Source organism: Callospermophilus lateralis, chromosome 3 (genome assembly GCF_048772815.1).
Source record: "Callospermophilus lateralis isolate mCalLat2 chromosome 3, mCalLat2.hap1, whole genome shotgun sequence".
Taxonomy (NCBI): domain Eukaryota; kingdom Metazoa; phylum Chordata; class Mammalia; order Rodentia; family Sciuridae; genus Callospermophilus; species Callospermophilus lateralis.
Window position 1 is genome coordinate 2,678,855 of NC_135307.1, and position 13,835 is coordinate 2,692,689.

Here is a 13,835-nt window from a genome sequence, read left to right on the forward strand (position 1 = left end):
CTCACCCCGCCCCCGCCCACCTGCCCACCTACCCCGTGGGCTGCTGCCAGCCCCACTCCCCTCGGGTCTCCGCCCCACCCCGAGCCTCAGCCGCGGGACCGGTCCCTGCGTCCTGGGCGGAACCCGGTTTGCAGAGCAGCTCAGCGTGCTGGCCCTGGGCCTGCGGGTTAACGCTTAACCTCGCTTCTGGAGCCCAGCCGCATCCCCAGCCCCCAACCTTTGGCCCCAGCTGTCCAAACGAGGGGTAGGGGGTGAAGGAAGCCGGGTGAATCCCAGAGGCCTACTCAGCCCGATCGGGAGCTTTCCTCCCTGCTCACCGCGCCTGGCGGATGGGGCGTGGGTCCAGTGGCCTCAACAGTGACCGCGTCTCTCCAGCCGGCTGGGGGTGGGCTGGTAGGCACGGACGCGGCCCTCCCTGGACGCCCTCTGGGGGCCAGACCTTCCGGGGGCCGGGGCGGGGCTAGGGCTGGGAACTCCAGGGCACTCCCGGTTCCTAGAGTAAGTTCTCACGGGCTGCGCTCTGTGCCAGGTGCTACTGTAGAGTATCCAGTGTCCCTGGAGCGGAGCAGGGGAAGGGATTAACGCTGGGGGCAGGGCGTCTTTGGAGGGCATTCCTGCATTCCAGGTGGGGAAACGGTGAGCGAAGGCGTGGAGGTGAGGAACCCAAGTGGGGCTTTATCCTAAAGGTGCTGGAGCTGCGGGGCCTGCCCCCGCCTCGCACCAGGGCCTACTGGCCATCCGTGGTGCCTGTCCACAGCCTGTTTGACTGACAATCGCTGGGCCCGATCTGGGGGCGGGAGCACTGAGGGGATCGGATGTACCCCCAAGGGAGTGTGCCAGGTGGTGGACACTATGAGTACGCCAGGGAAGTACCCGCATGGAGAAGGTGAGATTGTGGGGGAAAGGGAGGGCCCTGTAGCCTGGTGTTCAGGCATTTGGACGCCATCCCAAGGACAATGTGGCGCCAAAGTTTTGATGCCAGACTTGTTCAGACGAAGGCTTTAGAGAGTACTCTGGTGTCCACGTGGGTGGGTGGTAGAACTTGGTAGGGGTGGGCCTTGTGTCCAACCAGAGGCCCTGGGCTGGAGAGGTAGGGCAGAGGAAGACCAGAGGAGGGCAGATCTAGTGGGAACCAGGAGGAAGAGGGACTGTTGGTCACCTGTTTCCCAAAGAGTGTCACAGGCCTGCTCTCCCAGAAACTCCACCTACTTCCCTCTGCCCTCTGCCCTTGGGGCTCTGGGGAATTCCCTTCCACAGGACTTCATCCCCCTCCTGATTTTGCCTTGGTCCACATCGTGGCAAGTGACCCTTTATAAAAGTCATTTTTTCTATTTTTTCCTTTCTTCTGCCAGGACCTGGCCTTCCTCCAAGGGGAGGGGGAGACAGGGATGATGCCCCCAGTTCTTCCTGGGCCTCCAGAGCCAGCTGTGTGGAGGTCCTGGGCTGAGGTACCGGGGCCAGGAGAGCAGGTGTGGAGTCAGCAGTGGGGCCTTGGACAGGAGCTGGAGGCCTGAGCCGGCCAGTGGCATTTGGTCTCTCCAGCCAGGGAGCAGTGTTAGTACTACCCAAGCACCGTGATGCTGGAAGCCCACAGGAATGGATCCTGGCTCTCTTGGGTGTACACCGAGAATCCACTGGGAGACCAGGAAAGGAAACGAGGGAGGGGGGGAGGCTCCAGTTCGCCTAAGTTGATCCAGACCTTACATGCAACCCCAGTAAAATTAGCTTCAGTTAGTTTTATAAATACACAAAAATTTGCAGTGGCACATGCCTGTAATCTCAGCAGCTTGAGAGGCTGAGGCAAGTTCAAAGCCAGCCTCAGCAGTATCGAGGGACTGAGCAACTCAGTGAGACCCTGTCTCTAAATAAAATACAAAGTAGGGCTGGAGATGTGGGTCATGGTCAGTGCCCCTGAGTTCAATCCCCTGTATCTTCCCCAAAATTAAAAAAAAAAAAAAAATGTATTCAAAAATTCTAAACTTCATGAAGAAATAAAGATGCAAAGATGACTGGTCTTGAAAGGACTGGAGTAGAGTTTCTCCAAAGAAGATACACAAACCACCAATAAGCACATGGAAATAATCTGACACCACTAATCATTAGGGAAATGCAAATCAAAACTACAAGGAGAAGGGCTGGGATTGTGGCTCAGCGGCAGTGCACTTGCCTGGCAGGTGTGAGGCACTGGGTTCGATTACCAGTACCACATATAAATAAATAAAGGTCTATCAACAACTAAAATAAATAAAGGTTAAATAAAAAACTACAAGGAGATACTATCTCACACCCAATAGCTACTACCTGAGCAAATCAAGTGTTGGCGCAAGTACAGAAGAACTGGAGCCCACTGCATATGGGCACAGAAAATGGTTCAGTTGCTACAGAAAGCAGTGAGACAGTTCCTAAAAAATTAAAAATTACCACATGATCCAGCAATCCCATTTCTAGGCAAAATTGAAAGTGGGTACCTGAGCAGATGTCTGTGCACCCATGTTCATATCAGCAGTGTTCACAGCATTCCCAAGGTGGCAGCAACCCAGTGTCCACAACAGAACAAAATATGTGTGTGTGTATAAACTGTGACTAAACCTTGCAAAGAAAGTGGGACACAGGAGCAGCGTTGATGATCCTCCATGCTGCACTGGGTGGAATGAGCCAGTCACCAGGGGCCCAGTAGTGCACGTTGCACTCACGCGAGGCCCCTGGAGTGATCAGAGTCACAGACAGAGGGTGGCGTGGTGGGTGCCAGGGGAGGGGCAAGGGAGATGGCGAACTGGTGTCTAATGAGGACAAAGTTTCAGTTTGGGGAGATGGAAAGGTTCTGGAGCTGGAGGGAGGCAATGGCCCCCTGGCAGTGGGTCCTTAATGCCACTGGGTTGTTGCCTAGAAATGGTTCCTGAGTCAATGGTGTGTTTTGTACATTCTACTACAATAAAAAGGGATGAAGAACCCATAAAACTTAGAAAAGGAAAGAACACTGGTACACTGTCCCAGGACCAACCAGGACATTGTTTTCTTTTTTCTTTTTCTTTTTTTTTTAGTTGTTGATAGACCTTTATTTTATTTATTTATTTATATGTGGTGCTGAGAATCAAACCCAGTGCCTCACACATGCCAGGCAAGTGTGCTGCCACTGAGCCCCAGCCCCCGCCCCAACAACCAGGACATTTTGATAGCAGCTTACTGGATACAGGCCTGAGGTCATGGCCACTTAGAGTGATTTTTTTGTGCATGTTAAAATCCACGAGGAACAGGGATTGATCATGGAATTAGGGTGTTGAGACAAGAGGGTGGCCATCTAGGGAAAATGTGCCCTTGGATCCCTATCCTCCTCCTGTGTAAGAACTCCATAAACCAGAAGTTTAAATGCAAAAAACAAAACCACAAAGGCATTAGAAGGAAATACAGGAGTTTATTTCATAGTCCAAGGTTTTTCTAAGCATGACACAAAAGCAAAAGCCACAAACACATTCCTGAAAAGCGTAACTAAATTACCAATGGAAACAATCGCACCGACACAGTTTTAGAACCCAAGGACTGCAGCATGCTGGGGACGCAGGTCAGAACTCACAGGCCCGGCCAGAGACGGCTCAGTAAGCCAAGGACCCCGCACCCGGAGGGTGCCAGTGGCTGTTGCCATGGGATGCTTAACTTCACCCACAATTAGAAATGGAAGGATGGAAGGGCTGCAGGGCAGGTGGGCAGCCCAACTACCAGCAGGAGTGTGAGTACGTCGGGGCGCAGGTACAGGCACAGGGCTTCCGCCTCCCCTGGGGCACTGCCAGAATTGTTTTGATGAGGATGCTACATTAGTGGGAATTTTCCTGTACTTTTTTTCTATTTTGGGAAGGGGTCTTACTTTGTTGCCTAGGCTATTTTATTTTTATTTTTGTGGTGCTGGGGGTTGAACCCAGTGCATGTGAGGCAAGCGCTCTACCAACTCAGCAATATCCCCAGCCCTGCCAGGCTATTTTATTGCAACCTTTAGGGGACAGGGTGAGGAGGTAGGAATCCCTAAGGAATGTTTCAGAGTCAAGAAGTCATGTGGATTGGGGTCAAGGACACCATGACCTCAGGGCCAGACAGGACCCAGCTGGTGCCTGGGGCTAGAGGCAGTATGTAGGTATCCCTTAGGAGTCACAGTGGGGGTCAGTGGCCACCCCAGCCCTACACAGCCAGCCCTGCCTGTGGGCCTTGCTCACCCACACTACCTGCCCCCACCCCACTCATGCCTCCACACCCCTGCATTCCCACCCCAGTGCTGCTGGCCTTCCGGCCTCCTGCATTAGCACCCCACTGCTCCCTGACATTCACCCCCAAACTCCCTGCCCCAATTGCCCCTGCATACACGTCTCCATTGCCCCCCGTGTCCACTCCATTGCCCCTGCATCCACGTCCCCATTGCTCCCCTATGTCCATACCCCCTGTCTACTCTCCATCGCCCCATGTCCACTGTCCATCTCCCCTTGTGTCCGCTCTCCATCATCCCTGTGTCCCCATTGCCTTCTGCATTCATGGCTCCATCTCTGGCTCTGGGCTTCTGAGGCCAGTCTGGATGGGACACTGATGATGTTAGGGAGAGACGTGGGGGATCCCCGAGTTCCTGTCTAAGCATCTGATGGACACAAAGCCAGCTCTCCTCCTGGCCAGGCTCCTTCCCAGCCTTCACCCTCCACACACATAACTCCATGGTTCCCCTGGTGGACAAGACCAGAGAAGTCGCAGAGCTACTTCCTTCCTGTGGGAAGCCTTTCTCAAGTGTCCAGCAGAGGAGAAGAATGGCCCTGGTCACCTTTAGCAGATTCCTGCTTCCAACCGCTACTGTTTAGGCCCAATGGTCACCTGCCCTGCAGCCCTTCCATTCTTCCAACACAGCCGGCTCTCCTAGCTATCCGGGGTGAGCTCTTGATCTGGGGAGGCGCCAGGTCCAGGCCTGGGCATGGGGACGTGACTGGCTTTTAGTGGAGGAGATGTGAGAAGAAGCATGCTGGTTTGTTGTGTGTGTGTGTGTGTTTTTTTTTTTTTGGGTGTGGGGAGTGTTTCTGAGAATGCTGTTCCTCCTATTAAAGAAATAAGGCCGGCTGAGTTTGTGATCTAGTGGTTGAGTGTTTGCCTGGCATGCATGAGGCCTGGGGTTTGGTCTCCAGCACTTCGAAATAAATAAGTAAATTAATAATAAATTAATAAGGGGCTGGGGATGTGGCTCAAGTGGTAGCGCGCTCGCCTGGCATGCGTGCGGCCCGGGTTCGATCCTCAACACCACATACAAAGATGTTGTGTCCGCCGAAAACTAAAAAATAAATATTGGAAATTCTCTCTCTCTCTCTCTCTCTCTCTCTCTCTCTCTCTCTCTCTCCCTCTCTCACTCTCTCTTTAAAAAAAAAAAAAATTAATAGGGATGCGGTAAGGTAAAACACTCTGCCTTGCATTTGCTGCATTTTCTGCGAGAGTTTGTGATGCTGCAGGGGCCATCTTGTGACCAAGAAGAGACTACCTGGAGCACAGCAGAGGCGATTCCAGGTCTCGCGCAGCTGAGCTGGGCCCAGCTGCAGAAACTCTTTATTCTCATTAAATGAAAGAAGCACAAAACCCCCTGTTGTTGAAGCAATTGTCTTTGGAGTTTCTTTTAATTGAAATGAAACATGCATTTAGTGTAGTGTGGTTAGCTTGGCTCCTTCCAAACTCTCTTCCTTGAATACTGGTGAGACATATTTCTAAGAAATACATGTCCATTTTGGTGATATTTGCACAGATAATTTTTTAATAAAAATGTGTTAGCTCTGCCTTCCACCTCCATTCCCCGATCTCCATAACTACTGACTTGGAGCCAGAAACTACCATGAACTCTCTTTCTGGGGAAAGTGACATTGGGAGGAAGATCCTTTAACTCTCCCCTACTAGGCCGTGAATTCTTCCATCTTGCATTCCTATAAGGAAATCCCTGAGGCAGACCACTTTATAGAGAAAGGATTCCCACTGCGGAGGGTAGTGGCTCTCAGACCCTCTCTGGGCCTAGTCCCCCAAGGTAATTGCAGGGTTATGTGTGTGGACGAGTGGAGGTTGGGAATGAGCCTCCACCTAGAGGGGAGCTGGGCTCTGTGCCCCTGAGGCAGGTCAATTAGGCTCCCATTTCTGGAGGCCAAGGTCCAGGGCTGCGTCTGGTGGTAGCCCTCTTGCTGGCAGAGTTCCTGGTGGTGCAGGGCATCACATGATGAGACAGGGAGCACACGTGTGCGAGTGTGTGCTTGCACACTGGTCTCTGAAGCCAATGCAGCCCTGGGCTTCACCTGTGACCTTCACTAATCCTAATCTGCTCCGGAGTTCTTCCTGACACTGTAGTCAGATTAGGTCTCCTCCCTTTAGACCTGACGAGGGGGGCTCGATTCTGCCACACGAACCCTGGGGGCACTGAAACCAGGCCAGAAACCCAGGAGCACGTGCCCTGGCTGCCCCACACGCTGGCCAGGCGCGAGCCCTGGGAAGGAGGGCCCCGGAGGCAGCTCTGAGGTGGGCGCCTGGTGTTAAGAAGGTCTCAACGAATTTGAAGATCAGAATAATGGAGTAATAATGGAGTCTTCTGGTCACAGTGAAATCGGGCCAAAACATCACAGGCGGCAAGGTGGCAGTCCTGGAAAGTGAGCGTGGACACCTGCCTATCGTCTCTAGGAGTGGCAGCTCCTTGAGTTCCTTTGCCTTCTGGGAAGGCCCCTGTCTGCCCAGACTCCTGCAGGAACCGGTCCCCACCCCAGGCTCACTTTGGGCTGCCCACCTGTCTCGAACTGACCACTGCCTTCTTGCCCCAGCTGCTGCGCTACCTGTGGCCAGTCCCCACCAGGGCGGCCGCCCCCAGAGTGCCCTCACCTCTGTTTCCTTGGGCAAGCACTGGTCATCCTCCCAAGCCTCCCAAGGAGGCCTGCAGGACAGTCAGCCACACGTCTGCTGGAGTGGGAGGCGCGGAACTAGGTGGGCCAAGACTTCCACCCTGGGACTGTTAAAATGAGCCCGTGGCCCGGGTGGACCTAGCCGCACCAGTCCAGGGAGCAGCTGTCCAGAGGGGCGGGAGCTCCTGGCCCCTAGTGGAGATGCTGACTTGTGTGTTCTGCAGGTGCCCTGTGGAAAGCAAGAAGGGGGCCAGAAGTTGTGAGCAGGGACTCTCACAGGCAAGGACCCCCTCAGGGAGCCCAGGAGGCAGAGGCCGAGGGCGAGCGGTGGCTTGAGGCAGGACTTCCATTTGCTTCACTGGCTTTTAGGATGGGGAGCCTGCAGTGGTGGAGCCAGCAGCGGGTGGAGGTGCTGGGGCACTGGGAGCTTGGTGGGGATGGCTGGAGGGGTCACAGGCCACCAGCAGAGAAAGGCAGCACTCTCCAGAGCAAGTGGAGGGAGGCTGCAGTGATCGAGCACCACTGTGTGCTGCCCCCAAGCCCTGGCCTGGCCTTCACACCACCTCCACTTGCAGGTGAACACAGGCAGCTCCTGTGCTGAGCTGGGCATGAATGGTGGCAGCAGGTGTGCACCCAGAGTGGCTGGCACGGCTCCTAAACAGGCCTCTGGGCATCATCCCCCAGACCCAGGACTTGGGGCCTCCCACCTACATGCATCAGCCAACGCGGCTGGACTTTCTGAAGATCTTGGTGCTTCTCTTCCCAGGACCTCCCCTCCCAGCAGGCAGGGACCAGCCATCGACCCCCCACCCTTGGAGGGAGTAGCTGGTGTGTCCACAGGGACAAACCCAGGGTAAGCAAAGACACAGGGTGTAGAGGGCACTGCCCACCTGTGGGGGGTCAGACAGTCCAACCCCTGTGACTCCAGTCTCCACTCCAGTGGGGCCACGTGACAGTGGGTACAGGACAGCCACCAGCCTGTGAACACAACAGAGGTGCAGACATTTGAAAAAAAGGGTACCAAGCCACCTCATGTGCATGAACACAGGAGGCCTGTAAACCATGGCCTCAGCAAAACAAGCTGGTAAGTCGTCCAGAAGAGAATATTCAGTGATCAATGGTTTTTTCTGTGTTAATAATGAGCTACTAGCAATGGAAATGGAAAATCTATCTTTGTAAGAGTGAAAAAATAGAACATGCTTAAGAAAATCACTAAGGAGGCACAGAACCTAAATGAAAAAAAAAAAAATGGAATGAATGATATAAAGCAGGATCTACACAAAGGAAGTGCACTACCAGCTAGAAGCCAGGAAGGTCGGCATGGTGGTAAGATGACCCAGCTCTTATATGGAAGTGTAAGTGGCCAAGAACAGCCAAGCCCAGAATGAGGAAGAACAGTGAGGGATGATACCTTCCAGATAGCAGCTGGAAGTCTCTAAGGCTACTTCAGCCCAACATGCATGGTGTTGATTTAGGACTAGCAAGTAGATTAATGGATCAGAATTGAAATCCTCTAAACAGACACATTTGACAGAGAGAAAGGTAAACTCAGAGGGAAAGGATAGGTCTGTTGTTCAATGAATAACACTGTGCCAGCACAATGAGATCACCTCTCTAAGAAAAATTCACATAGCAGGCAAATATTAAAACCAGATCTTACAAATACTGGAATACAGAAGTAAAAAAAGGTGGGGAAAAACAGATTAGCACGAATGCACATGCTGTAGGAAGAACTGGTGCAAGCCAGGAGCCTGGAGCTCCGCAGGCGTGCCAGACCCTGGTGTGGAGAAAGACACCCAGACAGGCTCCTTGAGGAAGTGGAAGGCCGGGAAGGCACGTCTGCAGAGAGACGACAGACGAAGAAAGCACAGCACAACAGAAAGGGTCTCTTGGAAATTCATGGGAAATCAGAAAAATGGACCAAGGGCAGTTAGTGATTCACTGAAAGGCAAAGATGAGCGGTTGACAAACATGTGAAGATGTTCAGATCCACCAGCCATCGGGGAAGTGTGGATTGAAGCACCCACCAACACTGTGGCTCTATCCCAGGTCCCAGAATGCAGTCAGGCTAACCAAGAGTGCCAGGGCTGGGGACCAGCACGTGCCCACGGCAGAACAGAATCATATGGCCTCCTTGGAAGCAGGCTGTCAGCCGTCTTTTTAATACAATTAAAAAGACCCAGGGATATGACCCAGCAATCCCCTGAGAATTTCTGCCATAGAAATAAAACAGGGCTGGGGTTGTGGCTCAGGGGTAGAGCACTTGCCTCAAATACGTGAGGCACTGGGTTTGATTCTCAGTACCACATATAAATAAAAAATAAAGGTCCATCAACAACTAAAATAAATAAATGAAATTTAAAACACAGAAAGAATACATGTTCACAGCTGTCTGGTACAGCATTGTTCACAGTGGCAAAACAAAACAAAACTATGGGAAATAATGTGAGTAGAAACATATGTAACTGATTCCTTCATTCACTAGTGCACTTACCAATTACATACGTACCCTGTTCCATGTTTTTAAGATTCCAGGCTGAAACAACAAGCAAACCAAAGCTCTAGCCCTTAGGGAAGGTTCTTTTTTTTTTTTAAGTCAAGTAAATAGAAATAAGTAAGCATAATTAAAATTTAAAAATTTAGGTATTGATGAGTCATAAGTAAAAAAATAATCCAAGAAATAAAAGGAAATTTAGAAAGCAACAGCATCTAAAATAATTAAATACTTAGGAATAAACCTCCAAAGAGGCAATTCTACAAGAAGATGAAAGATTGATATGCCCCAAACCACAAAACACTGTTGAGAGAAATTCAAGAAGAGCTAAATGAATGGAGAGAAATCCCATGTTCAAGGACAGAAAGATTTCCACCCCATGTTCATGGGATGGAGCCGTATCCCAGCCTCACAGAAAGGAAGGTACTGGCCCTGCTCGAGGACAGGAAGACTGAACATGGCTCAGATGCCAACGCCTTTCAGAGACGGCCACATGGCGTCCAGTCTCCATCACAGTCCCAGTGGCATTTTTTCCCCACAGAAATAGAAGAGCCAAATCCTCAGATTCAAAGACTCCAAATAGTAAAAATTGTTGTTAAAAAGAAAAATAACGCTGGAGGACTCACATTTCTCAACTTCAAACTTACTACAAAGCCATGATGATTAAAGCAGTGTGGTGTGGCATAGACAGACTAGAGGGACAGAACAGCAAATCAAGAAAGCCCCCCCCCCCATATATGGTGAAAAAAGCCTTTTTTTTTTTTTTTAGGTACTGGGTATTGAAACAATTTACCACTGAGCCACATCCCCAATATTTATTTTTATAAAATAAATTCTGCACCGAGGACTTGCAGGGCACTCCTCTGAAACAGAGGTACAAGTGTCCAGCTGGCCAGGCACACCCGTCAGCAGGAGGCAGAACCGCAGACTCCCCAGGGCGTTTTCTAAAGGAAACAAGGAACTTGGGCGAGGGCGTGGAGACATCGGGACCCTCCGGATTCACAGTGGGAATGCAAAACCTTGTGGCCACGACGGAGGACGGCCCAGCGGCTCCTCAAAAACCAAACAGAAATGCCAGTTCGACCCCGCGATTCCACGCTCCTCACACGGAGGAGAAGCACGGCGCCCGCGGGTGGATGGAGAGACCCAGGGCGGCCCATGCCCACCAACCGGACGGGCTCCACCTCGGAGGGTCCTGCACAGGAGGACGGGAGGGCCCCGAAAGCGTGGCCAGAGAAACGGGTCAAAGGCAGGGCCCACGTGCGGCAGCATCCCGAGTGGGCACTCGCAGCGACTCCCAGCAGAGAAGGGTCAGCAGGGCTGGGCAGAGGGAGGGGAGGACCTTATTCCTTAGTAAGGGGCACAGAGTCAGGGATGATGGGAAAGTTCTGGAGACAGGTAAGGGTGAGCATCCCACGACGCTGCAAGATATTTGACACGGCTGAACTGGACACTGAAAATGCTCAGGATGAATTTCATAGTACATACTTTTGCCATGACAAAAAAGAATTTGGCCTGTGTGTGTGGCACACACCTGCAGTCCCACCTACCAGGAGGCTGGGGCGGGAGCATTGCTCAGGCTGGGAGTTCAGCATCAGCCTGGGAAATGCAGTATCTCTTAAAAATAATAAATTCAAATCAATGTAGATGTATGTTTCAGAAATGGGAAGGGAAGTAAGGGTGCTCTAGAAAACCCCTATTCAACAAAGGAGGGCAGTCTGAGGCCGCCTATGTGAGAGGGGAGAAGAAAGGAAATGCCTGAGTAAGCCTGCCTTAGCGGCCACACGTTAAACCCGAGGGCATTAAGGACTGATTGAAAGGCAGAGACTGGCAGGGCAGAGTTAGAAACACGACACAGGGTCTGCTAGAGACACACTTAGACACACAGCACAAAATATTGAAAGCACTGTGGTAGGAAAAGATAAAACACAAACCAAAATCAGTTAGAGCCTTTATACTAATATTAGAAAACAGAGCATTAAGATAAAAACTGTCACTAGAGACAAAGAAGGGTGTGTTATGATGATGAAAGGAAGCTGTGGCAGTCAGAAACACACTCTCAACAGAGCCCTTGGTACAGGGGGACAAATAGGACAAAATCAGAGGAACAAGTAGAAGATTCAGCCACCTGGTGGAGATCTCAGCCACCTGGAGAGATTTCAGCACTCCACTTTCAGTAACGGCCGGAGCCCCTGACAGAGGGGTCTGGACATCATCGACCCACCACCTAACAGACCGTGGGGACGTGTTCCACTCAACCACATCAGTACACGCACTCTCGTCCAGCGCACAGGAACTCACTCTGGAACAACCAGTCAGGCCACAAAGCAAGTCTCAATAACTGAAAAGCTCTGGAATATAGAAAGTACATTGTCATTGTGCTCCAAAGAGACAGAGCCACTAGGGGAGAGAGAGAGACAGAGCAGGCAAGGGGGACTATGGGGAGGGGCTCACATGAGGCCACAGGTCGAGCCATCCTACCCTAGGCCATCTGAAACGCAAGACCCTGGGGTGCCAACGTCCAAGCTCAGCCCAAATTGGAGAGTCTTGGAACCTAAGAAGCTCCTGGCAAAACTCTCAGTCTGAGGCTGAAGGCCCAGGACCCCAGGAGGCTGCTGGCACAAGTCCCCGTGAGCCTGGAATTCTGGTGTCCAAGGGAGAGAAGGGAAATCCTTGCTGTTCTGTTCCATCTGGACTGAGGGAGGGTGCCTCACACGGAGGGCAGCCCCTCACTTGCCAGCCTCCTCTGAAAACACCCTCACAGACACCCAGAAACAATGCTGCCAAGACACTGCACCACCAAGTCTTTTTAGTTAACATCTAAAATCAACCATCACACAAAGCGTACTCTCCAATCACAGTGGAAAAGCTAGAAATCGATAACAGAAGGAAGTGTGAGAAACTCACCCACATGTAGATATTAAACAGCACAATTCTAAATAACCAAAGAATGATAACAATGAAATTCTAAGTACTTTGATATGAACGAACATGAAGACATGACATTCCATGTAGCTAAAGCAGTTTTAGAGGGGAATCTACAGCTGCCAATGCCTTTATTAAATACAGACATCTGAGAAAAACCTCAGATCAATACCCTAAACTTCCCACTGAGGAAACTGGAAAAAGAGCAAACCAAACAAACCCAAAGCAAGACAAAGGAGGTGGATGATGAAAAGTGGAAATAAATGAAATAGAGAAAACATGAATGATAGAGAAAAATCAATAGAACCAAAGGTTGGTTCTTTGATAAACAAAATCAACAAGTCTTAAATTAAACTGACCTACAGAGAAAAAATATATATAGATTGATAAAATCAGGAATGAAAGTGAGTACTTTATTATCAACCTTAGAGAAATGAAATGGAGCCAGGCATGGTGGCACACACCTGTAATCCCAGTGGCTCGGGAGGCTGAGGCAGGAGAATGGAGAGTTCAAAGCCAGCCTTAGCAAAAGCGAGGTGCTAAGCAACTCAGTGAGACCCTGTTTCTAAATAAAATCCAAAATAGGGCTGGGGATGTGGCTCAGTGGTCGAGTGCCCCTGAGTTCAATCCCTGCTGCCCCCAACAACAACAACAACAACAAACACCTACAAAAACTAGGTTAGGAGTGGAAGTTCCCTTCATCTAGTGAAGGGCATCTATGAAGACCCTGCTACCATCATGCCTGATGATGATCAGTTGAGTGTCTTCCCTGCCCCAAGACCAACACATGTGCCACTTCCACTGGAAACTCTAGTCTTAGCAAGGAAAATAAACAAAGGACATCCAGATTGGAAAACAAGAGACAAAACTACCTCTATTTGCAAATAACACAATCTTGAATATAGAAAGTCCTAAGGTTACCACTCACTACACACCTATTTGAACTAAAAAGTCATGCAAAGTCAACATACAAAAAGAAATAGCTTTCTAATACACCAATGATTAATTGGGTGGAAAAGAAATCAGGAAAACAATTCTATTCACAGTAGTCTCAGAACAACAACAACAAACTAGGATAAATCTAACCAAGGAAGTGAAGGACCTCGACAATGAAAATTACCGGAAAATGCTGAAAAAAGAATTAGAGAAGACGCTAGAAGATGAAAGGATGAGCAGAGTCAGCCATGTTAAAATGACCACATCACCAAGAGTGAGCCAGAGATCCAGAGCAAGTCTCATCAAAGTATCAATGATGCTCTTCACAGAACTAGAAAAAAAGAGTCCTAAAACTCAATCGGAGGAATAAAAGACCCAGAGTAGCCAGAGCAATTCTAAGTCAAAAAAGCAATGAGGCCTCACAATACCTGACTTCAGATTATACTGCAGAGCTACGGTCACAAGACTGCGGGGTCCGAACGTGAAGACACACAGACCAGGGGACAGAGCAGAAGACACAAGGACAACCCACACAGACACGGTCATCTGATCCCTGACAAAAGCACCCAAAACATGTTTTGGAGAAAGACAGTCTCCTT